Source organism: Rattus norvegicus, chromosome 13, assembly GCF_021556685.1.
Source record: "Rattus norvegicus strain SHRSP/BbbUtx chromosome 13, alternate assembly SHRSP_T2T, whole genome shotgun sequence".
NCBI classification, from domain to species: Eukaryota; Metazoa; Chordata; class Mammalia; order Rodentia; family Muridae; genus Rattus; species Rattus norvegicus.
In genome coordinates this window covers 95,887,744-95,895,668 of record NC_141546.1, presented here as the reverse complement: position 1 = coordinate 95,895,668, position 7,925 = coordinate 95,887,744, and positions in this window count along the sequence as shown.

Below are 7,925 nucleotides of genomic sequence, written 5' to 3'. Positions count from 1 at the left end.
GTGTGTATGTATGTGTGTGTGGTGTCTGTGTGTATGTGTGTGTATATGGGTGTGTATGGGTGTATATGTGTGTGTGTATGGTGTGTGTTGTGTGTGTATGTGTGTGTGTGGTGTGTATGTGTGTGTGTGGTGTGTGTGATGCATGTGTATATGTGTCTATATGTGTATCTGTGTGTGTGGGGTGTGTGTGTAGTGTGTGTGTGGTGTGTGTTATGTGTGAGCGTATGTGTGGTATGTGTGTGTGTGAGTGTATGTGTGTGTGTGAGTGTATGAGTATATGTGTGTGTGTGAGTATGTGTGAGTGTACGTGTGTGTGTGAGTGTGTGAGTATATGTGTATGTGTGAGTGTGTGTGTGTGTATGTGTGTGTGCGTGTCTTTTATCTGGAGACTAAAGGGTCAGAGGCAGGGTAGAACCCTGGATTAGGATTAAATGTTTCTACAACACACAGGAACCATTCGCTCTGGTGCAGCAAACAATCCACTGGCCACAGAAGGCCACATGGCCATGCACAGCATCATTCAGGATGTAGTTCAGCAATAAATCAGGGCGTAATGGCCACCTCATGATGCAAACATCCTCAAGAATCCATGCAGGGAGATGGATTACCATATGGTATGGGCAGAAAAATCTAGAAACAAATCTAAATGTTCAGCGGGTGAAGTGCGTTAAAAAAAAATACTGTATTCATACAGGGAACTATGTGTGATCAATTGCTAGAAAGGGGATGGACTTCATCCACACTCAACTGACTGGGCTGCTGCCCCCTCAACTGGAAACTTGCAACTATACTGTTGAGAGGAGAAATCAAATCGCTCTTATTGGTTACTGTAACATTTCAGTAACCTACAGATGGGGAGGGGAGGAGGGGAGAGGAAGGAAAAAGAGGAGGGAGGGAAAGAGAGGGGGGAATTAAAGCAATTTCTCAAGGTATTTTTGTTTTGTTTTGAGACAGTCTCCCTGAGTTGCCTATCTTGACTCAGTTGTCTGTCCTCCTGCCTCAGCTTTCTGAGTGCTGGGAACTGCAAATAGGTACGTGCTCCCATGCCTGGCTTGCAGTGTCATTTCAAAGACACAATTCAGCCAACATGCAAACTCCTCCACCCCTAATGCAGAAATAAATGAGTGTATGTGTGTGTGTATGTGTGTGTGTGTGTGTGTGTCCCAAAGTCCCTCACAGGGGAGCAGATATTAGAGATTTAGCCAAGAAAGATGGCCATGCTAGGTCAGAGAAACCCTGTCTCTAGCTGCACCCTCCTTTTCTTAGACTTGACCTTCACATTGGTGAAGGCCGTTCTGGACTTTCCCAGTTCTCCAACCAGCAGTGTAAGTTGTCATTTATGCAAGAACATAGAGGCTCGGGTGTCAGGCATCCTCAAACCACGCCCTCTGCTTTTCTTTCCGGTGGGGGTGGGGGTGGCTGAAAGCCCATTTTCTTCAAGGGCTTTGAGAGCCGGTGTCCCCCACAGATATAACTAAGTGCTCACCGGGGAGCAAGGAGTGAAAAACTCAGGATTCATCAGCCAGATCTCCCAGGATGACTAAGGGCTTAAAAGGATGGAATGATTAAGGAATCACTGAACTGAGAGACATTACCAAGGAGTCCCTCAACCCTGGGCCACAGTGCATAAGAAGTTATATCAAAGCCAGGGTTGACTTGCTTAAGTGGGGATGTTGACGACTGTCAGGGGACTGCTCCGCCAGGGGCAGCACAGCAGCCGCACATGTGTCAGGGCTGCTCAACTGGACAGAGTTCTCCAAGGAGGAGTGAGAAGCCTTGAAGTCACCCTCTTCCAATGAACCTCCCTTTTATGTCCTAAGGGTAAACGCGACATGGCTGCCAAATGGACCGGGCAGCTCCAGGAAAAAGCAGCTGGGGTGGCTTTTCTGCCATCTGCCAAAGTCTGGAGTGTCCTCATTTGTCAGCCCAGTTCTCTGGCTGTCTCCTCCTTGCTGCTCCGCAGCTAACTAGGCTGTGACTCTTCCCGCCTCTCCTTACACAGCTCCTAGGCTTCGTCCTGCTGTCTCTGTTCTGGTCCCTCGATTCCATCAGTGCCCTGCTAGATAGAATGCCAGATTGTGGCTACACAGGGTTTCCACGGGGGTTGGAGGTTTCTAATGCACAGATAAAGTTACTCAGATTTCTGGCTTTGCGTGTCACCTGGAAGGCCTCCCCCATTACTTGCCTCCCTTCTACCATGGCAGTACAAGAACTGGTCCCACAAAAGAACATGTCAAACACCAGGGGGAAAAGCAAGCTACACTTACTTACCTTGTGGCTCACCCCCAGTAGCAGTGACTCGGCAGGACATCCTACGCCTGACTCCCAGGCCCCATTCTACTTACTTCAGAGAGGTGGCAACAGCAGGTCAGGTACTAAAGTCAAGCTGCAGAGGCCACAGGACAATCCCTTGTCTTCCTTTCCCTAAAGCTGCCTCCCTGGTGAAGGTCTCCATTGCCCTGCACAGCAAGTGGGGCATCAGCCAGCAAGGGCTTCGCTAGCTCATTTCGTCCGTGCTAGCATAAGAGAGAAACCTGCCGGCTTAAGTGGAAAAAAGAAAATAAACTTTTAAAAGCAAGCAAGCAAATAAGGAAGTAAGGGAGGGAGGAAACACTTCATCTCAAAATCCAAAAGTGCTTTTGACTCCTTGTGGCTCCAGGTCAGAGCAGCCACCACCGCCTCAGCGTTGCTGTGAAACTTGCAGCCAGAAACCAGATCCATCCTCCCTCCGGCCACGGATAGACCGAGCTCTTTCACCAGCCTTGCAGGGAGAACGCAAGAGGCCTCTACAGTTACCCATGTACAATCTTCCAGTGTTGACGCTCCCCTGCTCCCTGTCCATCAAACCCACAGCTCCTTTGGGTTTGTCTTCTAAGAAGAACCATGAGGGTTTACTCCTCCTGTCTCGAAGCTCCGCTTCCCAAGGGCAAAAGGAAGCAAAGTTGCTGGACAGAGTGGCCATGCAGGGGTGAGGTGGGGAGCGGGGATAGAGGAAGGCAAGGTTCAGTGTGGTTTGTTTTCTCTAAATCCCCGGCTGGGATTTGTTTACCATCTTGGTAGCTCTCTGGAGGCCCAGCTCCAGCCAGGCTGAGAGAAGTAGGAGGGACGAATGCCGGTGGTGGTCAGCTTCCCCACAGTGTAAACAACTTATTCTTGAGCAGCAAAGTTTGGGCTCTTACTCTGGGATCACTTGTTTCCATTAGTTTGGGGTCTGGGGTGGGATAACACATCATGCTGGGAACACGGGCATGTTAAACTGTTCACCCTACGGCAGGAGGAAGTGGACTGAAACAGCAGGACGGTGGTCTCCATATTCCTTTCAGGGACATGGCCCTGGTGACCTAACTTCTTCTCACTAGGCTTCTTCTCCTGAAGGTTCAACTGCCTCCAATAGCCACACAGCTGATAACCAGGGCTTAGCACACGAGTCACCCCTGTTATATTTATATTTAAAATATAAGCGATAGAAATGTTTCCTCTTGGGAGTGGGTTTGCTCTTTCGAGCATGGACTATTGCAACCTGAGATCACACTTCCTGCCCGGCTTGCCTTGCACGCCACACACACGCCAACTTGTCTTTCTACTGTCAGCCATGTTGAAACACCGCTAGGCCCTTGCCAGAGATGGGTTCTTAAGACTTCCTGACCTCTAGAATCACGAATCAAAATGAAGCCCTGTTCTCTATAAACCTGTCAGTCTCAGGTAATCTCTCCCAACACAGAAAATGGACAGAGACAATGGAAAAGAAATGCCATCGGGAATTCTCTGGGATGTTCCTCCTTCTGTTTCAGCTCCCAAACTCTATCCGTTTAAAAACAACTACCCCTCAAAACATGGGTCTCACGGACTGTTGATCAGTTGCCACAGAGCCTTGATAATCAGAAGAATAGTTTTTCCTCCAAGTTTTAATAACAAATTTGAGGAAAAACATTCTTTTTTTAGGAACAAAAAAAATCTACCTCTCACAAAATAAATGTGACTGTGCATGTCTCTGGGTGTCCCTGACAGTGTCACCCGTCAGCTTCACAGGGCGGGACTGAAGAATCGGCCTGTGAAGACCACAGTTCTCTACCTGAATGCCCACAAAGCGGCTGTCATCGCAGAGCAGTGTGTGATTCTTGGTGGCATTTGGTGAGTGGCAACAAAAGAAGTCGGTACTACTGATGTCATGGGGATAATTATACCACTCAACAGCTGCCGGAATCTATTTTTAACATAAATCTCCATGATATACATATGAAAATGAAGGAGTTTTGTAAACCCGGGAGGAAAGGAAGGAAGGAAAGGGCACATGTTTAAGAGGCTCTTAGCCGAGAGGCTCTGCGCTTACACCTTGAAGGTCACTGATGGTCACTGTGCACGGCTTCTTGCTTGCTAGTCCTCGGCTCCCCCCGGAAGGACGGACGTCTTCCTTTTTCTCCTGCTACATCATTTCCCTCATGCCTATTTTCTAGCATCTTCTTTCCTCTGGTTCTCCTCCTGTCTCTCTCCTAACACCCCCAGCCCCAGACATGGTGAGGAGATGCTTAGGAAAGCAGACTTGGTAAAACACGCTTGATCTGAGTCTTTGAGGAATGCTGGGAAGTATCATGCCATCCTTAAAAATCAATGTTCCTGTCCAAACAGCCACTGGAGTAGTACAAGGGAAACCACCTTCCACTAGGGCCACTCCTCATACAACATCAGGGGATGTCATTTCATACTGATGAATACCGCCTACCACAGAATCCCTTCAGTTCAGCAGTCCTCGTTCATGCCCTCACTGTCATAAAGTCGATGAGGTGAGAGGCTGCTTAACACTACCCACAGGAAGCAGCCAAGGTGCACACCAACCAGCAGCTCCACTGTCACACATATACGTTCTTTGCATCCTCCTGATCCTTTTTGCACAGCCTGGCTTTACCCTCTAGGTCATACTTTTGCTCCAGAGAGGATGTCATGGACACATGCTAACTGCCAAGCAAAGAGATCTTCCAAACTCAACTACAGTGCTGTCCAGATAACTTGGAGGGGAACTTAGGGGAGAAAGGAGTTTTTGTTTCAGCTTACAATTCTAGGTTATAGTCCACTATTGTGGGGGAGTCAAGGCCGGGACTTCAAAGGGCTCCTCACCTCACATTCACAGTCAAGAGCATAGAGAAATGATGGTACACACGGTTACCTCTTACATGCGCACTCATGTGCGTGTGCATGCGTGCGTGCACATGCACGTGCGTTTGTGTTCAGCTCAATTTCTCCTCCTCTTAGACAATTCCGAACCTCCTGCCTAAGGAATAGTGCCACCAACAATGGGCTGGGTCTTCCCACATTAATTATCTAAGACAATCTCCACAGACTTGCTTATGGGCCAAACTGAAGTAGACAACTCCCATTGAGTTGTTTTAAACTATATCAAGCTGAAAATTAAAGCTGACCATCTGATCTGCCCCTTATATCACATCTACATAAGAATTCCTTGGGGTTACTAATGATCCATTTAAAAGTCCACTTAAGAGCACTGACATCCAGGTAGAGCATGTCTTTAAGCCCAGCATTTGAGAGGCAGAGGCAGAGGCAGAGGCAGAGGCAGAGGCAGAGGCAGAGGCAGAGGCAGAGGCAGAGGCAGAGGCAGAGGCCAGAGGCCAGAGGCCAGAGGGCAGAGGGCAGAGGGCAGAGGCAGAGGCAGAGGCAGAGGCAGAGGCAGAGGGAGGTCTCTGTGGTTTTGAGTCCATCCTGGTCTCAATGAGACACCCTGCCTAAAAAAACAAAATAAAAAAGAATAACCCTAATGATCTACCTAATGATCATCTATCAAAATATATAACCCTTATCAAAACCCATGTCTACATCTTATCCTCCATCATCCCAGAACATAAGCCCTTCTAACCCAGGGATGGTACCACTGCCCTCTCAGTTGACCTCTGCCCTTACAGGAGCAGCTGTTGAACGGTGCAAGTAACTCACTGTGGTGCTGTTGTTTGTCTGGCTTTTCCCTGAACTCTGTCAACTCTTCAAGGGTAGCCCATTGATAACAGCCTCCGCATGGGTAAGAGCCAAAGTCAGGGAAGCTAAGCATCGAGCGCACAAGGACACAGCGGGAATGACAAGCTAGTTTGAGCTGACTTCTCTTTCTTACCCCAAACCCTTCTGTTACAGTAACAGTCTTATCACAGTGCAAGTTCACAGTAAATGTCAATGAATAAATGTCTACTTAATCCTAGCGTTTGCTGCCAGGATCGTGTGTGCATAGCCTTGATACACGAAGACTTATTTTATAATAGAGTCATACTAACATGTTCCTCCAGAAATAAAAGTCAACTGCTAACCTCGGGGCGAAGCTCACAGCAATGGGCTTCTACGGCTGTCACTGGCTCTGCCAGTCAGCTTTCTGCTACTGTCATAAACTGTCGGAAACAGTCAACTGGTGAGAGGGAGAGGGAGGGAAAGGTGGAGAGGGAGGGAGAGGGGGAGGGAGGAGGGGGAGAGGGAGGGGTTCACAGTTTTGGCTAGCTCATGTGCTGCCTTTTGGGCTGTGAAAAGGCAGCAATCACATCATGGTGGGAGCACCTGGTAGAAGAACATGCTCACCTCACAGTACTGGAAGCAAGGGAAGAGGAGAAGAGGGCTGCTTTCTAACTCAACCATGCCTTCCCGTGTCTTAGTTAGGGTTTTACTGCTGTGAACAGACACCATGACCAAGGCAAGTCTTATAAAGGACAATATTTAATTGGGGCTGACTTACAGGTTCCGAGGTTCAGCCCATTATCATGAAGGCGGGAACATGGCAGCATCCAGGCAGGCATGGTGCAGGAGGAGCTGAGAGTTCTGCTGAGGTTAGCAGTTGACTTTTATTTCTGGAGGAACATCTGAAGGCTGCTAGCAGAATACTGGCTTCTAGGCAGCTAGGATGAGGGTCTTAAAGCCCACACCCACACTGACACACCTACTCCAACAGGGCCACACCCTTTAATAATGCCACTCCCTGGGCCAAGCATATGCAAACCATCACACCGTGTTGGGATAACTTTGTGTAAAGGTATGTCTCTGTATTTTCAATTGTCGATTCTCCACAGACAGAGAGCTAAATGCTGGCGGGATAGTGGTATTGTCATATCTATGGCCCGTGGCCAGCCTTATGTTTGTAAATACTTGTCCCTCCACACCTGCTCAGATACATGAAGGTCAGACATCCCTCTCTACCCAGAGGCACTCTAGAATTGTCTCAGAGATTGTCTCACTGCTGATTGGTTGTAAATAAAGATGTGGTGGCCAATAGTTGGAGCAGGAAATGAAGGGTGGAAGTTTGGGGCAAGGAGATTGTTGCAAGGGAGAGCAGACACTGAGGCAACAGACAAGGACCGCAGATGAGCAAAGAAAGGGACATAGCCAGCCACGTGGCCGGCCAGCAGCTAGGTCGTCCAGTTAGGTGTAGAATAGCTGGGAAACAGCCCAGTGAAAGGCCCAAGCTTCGATGTATAGAGGACTCCATGCCATTGTTTATAGTGCTGATGGGTCGGAGAAAGTCCAGCTATAGCTGTGACATAATGCCCAGCTTCCTCCTCCTCGTTCTTCTCTCTTAAAGAGCTTTGGGAAAATTCAGAGCAACATTGTAGCACTGGTTCACTAAACAAGCTGGGCTCCCTTTAAACGCCCTCTCTAAGGGTCACCCCACCCCATCACTTGAGCTGGAATCATGGCTTCTCCAGTCTTTCCTCATACAATGGGACCTCTGTTGAGGACTGCATCCTTACTTTCTGGGACTGAGATGTTCAATCTAGCATCGACAAACCAGACTCCCATTCCCATTTCTCCAGCCTGAGCCTCCCCCTCAGCAGCAGACTTCCGTTTGTTCATTCTTTACCCCAGCAGGGCCGTTTTGGGGGCACTTACAGGATCTGGAGCAGAGGCAAAGGGCATCCTCCAGGTGTGTCTGCTTTTATGAGCTT